This window comes from Nematolebias whitei, chromosome 3 (genome assembly GCF_014905685.2).
Source record: "Nematolebias whitei isolate Nwh7 chromosome 3, NemWhi1, whole genome shotgun sequence".
NCBI lineage: Eukaryota > Metazoa > Chordata > Actinopteri > Cyprinodontiformes > Rivulidae > Nematolebias > Nematolebias whitei.
Window position 1 is genome coordinate 31,023,697 of NC_056500.1, and position 3,727 is coordinate 31,027,423.

The following is a 3,727-nucleotide window of genomic DNA, read 5'->3' on the forward strand; positions in this document are numbered from 1 at the left end:
CCATCAGAATAAATGCGGTCATTTATTTAACAGAATCAAAATTTAACATCAAAACATGTACACTTGATTGACTGATCTGTTTCTGATTAATAAACTTAGCAAGTTCAAATAACAAGACAACAGAAGATTACTGATGGAGAATAATTCATCTTTGAAGGCATCTAGCTTGATTTACTGGCGCAGAGGTTTACAGAGAAGGAGTAAAGAAGTTTTAGATTTAAAGAGGAGGTTTTAGATGGATGAAGGAAGATGTGTTGACCAGAAATGGCACCCTTCCTCCGACCCCAGCTCAGCCCTCGGTACACTTGATTTGCGTGACGACTCGTTATCTTGGCAGAAGATAAATCAGCTCCGGTACAGAGGTCCATTTCACGCCATCTTTCAGCGTCTCCGGTCAGAGTGGCTGGGAATCGTCAGAAGTCATGACGAAGTACTCCGTTCAACAGAATAAGCTTCCTTAGAAGGAATCTTCATTAGGAGTTGTAGGGCGTTGCGCCCGGGTGAGTTCACAGCGAGGCGTGCTGTGACTCCGCTGGAATGGACGGACCCTTGGCACATGGTCAAATCCATCAGCTACTTAGTTCAGCTGTAAGACTCCAGCAAGACTGCAGTCCCAGCCAGAACTCCAAACAGACTTTCAGTAAGAACTGAAAGTTCCTGTAAGACTCGCCGTCAGACCGAGTCTCATCCTAGACTGAAAGTTCCAGGACGACTTGTAAGACTTAAAATCCCAGGAAGACTGACTAGTTCCAAGAAGTGTTGACTTTTAAAGGGTATCCACTTCCTGTTACGTGGTACTTCCTGATTGGTTAGCACAACCAGCAGGGGTGTAGTTTTAGTGATGTCAGAGGGTTATTAGAAGTCAACAGACAGCAGAAATGTTTTTAAGAACAGTTAGTACAAACAAGAAAATATTTTGAAGAAGTGAGACTCGCAAGTGCCAGCCAGTTCCTTATTTACTGTCTGAGAGTTTTAAAACAAGGCACTTTGTTCTCATAACCTGTTCTCTGACTTTTGACCGACTTCAAATCCACTCCTCATTCAGACAGAAGATTAAAATGCACACTTACTTTGTAAATAGACATTTAACTTAATGAGGTTTAAAAATCATTAGTACTGTTTCACAGTTGATTTAAATGAGTGGTTTACTGCAACATTAGAAATGGTACGAATTAAACACACTTTTCATTATCAAGATATTGTAAAATAGTAATGATAATATAAAAAAGAAGAGTGTTCTTTCAATTGATTAATTCAGGATTCAATTAAATAGTCTCTTGATGAGATAATTTGTATTTCTGGATTCAAATCAATGAAATAACAGTTCCTGTCCCCTGAAGGTCTTCAGAGACAGATTGATGCCGTAGGTCTAGTTCACTACAGCTCACTCCTGCCATAGTTTCTGTCCCTCATGTTACCATGTTTCTGTTTCCCTGCTTTGTTTTGCCTGTCACCCATCTTCAGCTCAAGCCTGCTCCCTCCAAGCCATGCCACGCCTTCCTTGTCTTTTCCACAGCAGTCAGCATTCATTCAGCAGCATGCCCCCTAGATTTCATGCCAGCCACCTCCTGACTCCTCCATCCAGCAGCTAATAATAAAAACTGTTTTTGCACTCCTGACAGGTTTTCATAAAATGTTGAAGAAAATGTTTTATTGCCTCAAACCAAAGAGTTCTCCATGTTTTCATACCCAGCAATGTTTACAGTCATTTTGTTTCAAACATTAATTTATACATGTTAACTCAAATGTGTCATTAAGTGTCAATTTATGTGATCAAAACATGTAACCCTTCTTCTTCTTTTGAGAAGATATAAGATTTTTTGTTTTACCAAATGGAGGTGGTGTCGATACTGCGAAATTTGGTATTGATCCAATACCAAGTAAATGCATGTCCGGTATCACCGATACTGATACTTTTTTATTATTACGGTGAATTTTGACGACGTTAAAGTGTTTTGTGATTTTCCTTTGGATCATTCTTCCACATGATTTTTCATGTGCTTGTATAAATTTGTTGTATTACCACTGCATCTTAAAGCCTTTTACTTTTACAGGGCAGCTGTGGCTGAGTGGTTAGAGAAGTCGTCCTCCAATGCAAGAGTTGGGGATTCAAATCCACCAGCAGTCACATGTCGAAGTGTCTCAGGGCAAGACACTGAACCCCTCGTTGCCTCCGATGTGTGTCCCATCGGCGTATGAATGTGATAAAGCTCTGATTAGTCTCTTTAGAATGATTTGTTCACTTAGCTTTGTAGAGATCTAGTAGAGTGCTGTATGAATGGGTAAATGAGGCACAGATTGTAGTGTTAAGCACTTTGAGTATCTTGATAAGATAGAAAGGCGCTATATAAGTACAGTCCATTTACCATTTACAAATTAAACAGCTTGCCTTTATTTCATTTTCAGCCTGAGAATATAGCCACACAGCACTCCTCTTCCTCTCTGTCATTTCTCTGCTCCGTCTTGGCCCTGCTTGCGTGTGTAAGTTGCTGCTGGGTCGGGCCTGCTTGCTGGCTTGCTTGTCTGGTGCCGCTGAGTCATGTGATGGTATAACATGAAAACACTGTGGGAAGGGGCCGAGCAAAGTTGCCTGCTCTGTGTTGTGACAGGAGCGGCACTTACACAGTCGGCTCGCATCTTTGATGAAACCGCAGCAGTGCATACAGGAGATAAACTGAAGCTTAAGTATCGATCTCATTACACTGGTGTTGATCCATATCAATACCAATGTTGATATCGATATTATCGATATTTGGTTTGATTCGCCTGCCACTAACAAATGGATATTAATATACAAAACAAATAGCCTAAAAAAATCAACTCTAAAGATAGGCTATTATACAGATGAACAAAAATATTTTTAGAGCAAAATTTTTTGGAAAAATATAGAACAAGGCTATTTTAATTGAACACGCTGCTCGCATCGACTTTTGTAGATGCTGCTACTTCCTTCACCGCAGATGACAGGTGTGGAGACACACGCAGCCGGTGATTAGCAAATCTATCCATCCCTTCATTTTCTTTACCCGCTTCTTCCTTTTCGGGTCACTGGTGCCCATGTTCAGCCATCACAGAGGCGAGTTACACCCTGGACAGGTCACAAGTCCATTTCAACCGGCGGGTCAGCGGACGCACGTGGCCGTTGACAGTTTGTCTATCTGAGCTTAACGTGGCTTTTTTTTTACCTCTTAAACTGGCCGGTCGGACCTGCCTCCTTCTCAACAAGTAGATTAACACAATTTTATATTGTGCATTCTTATTTAGTTTTCTTTGTGCTATGATTCATAAAACCGCATCATAAAAGTCTGAGCCCACGTGCGCAATTATTGCGCAATGCGCCAGCGATCTCTTCACCGTCTGATTAACTGCTGAACTCTCCTTTCTTTCTTCAACATCAACATTCATTTCCTCTCAACATATAAACTTAAGCCTCCTCTTTTACAAATAGATCAACACATTTTTATACCATGCAGCATGATTCATAAAACCGCATCAAAAGCTGAGACCGGCCAGCCACACAATAAGCACATACACACACATCATGGCCCTCCCGGCCAAATCCGGGTCGGGCCAGGCCAGGCTCCAGGTTCGGGTTAGAAATGACAGCTCTACCTCCGCAGGATAGAGGCCTTTATAGGCCAAAATAAGTAATGCGATTAATCTGCATTATGTAATATTAATGTGTTAATCATTTTTAATTAATTGCATGTGTTAACGCGTTAATGTT

At 41.1% G+C, this 3,727-nt stretch overlaps 1 protein-coding gene across 1 annotated transcript in view; it reads left to right on the forward strand.

Annotated features, from left to right (window-relative positions):
* LOC119407460 (neurocan core protein-like) overlaps positions 1–3,727 on the forward strand; it is a 32,674-nt gene that overhangs the window by 16,078 nt on the left and 12,869 nt on the right. The window lies entirely within an intron of this gene.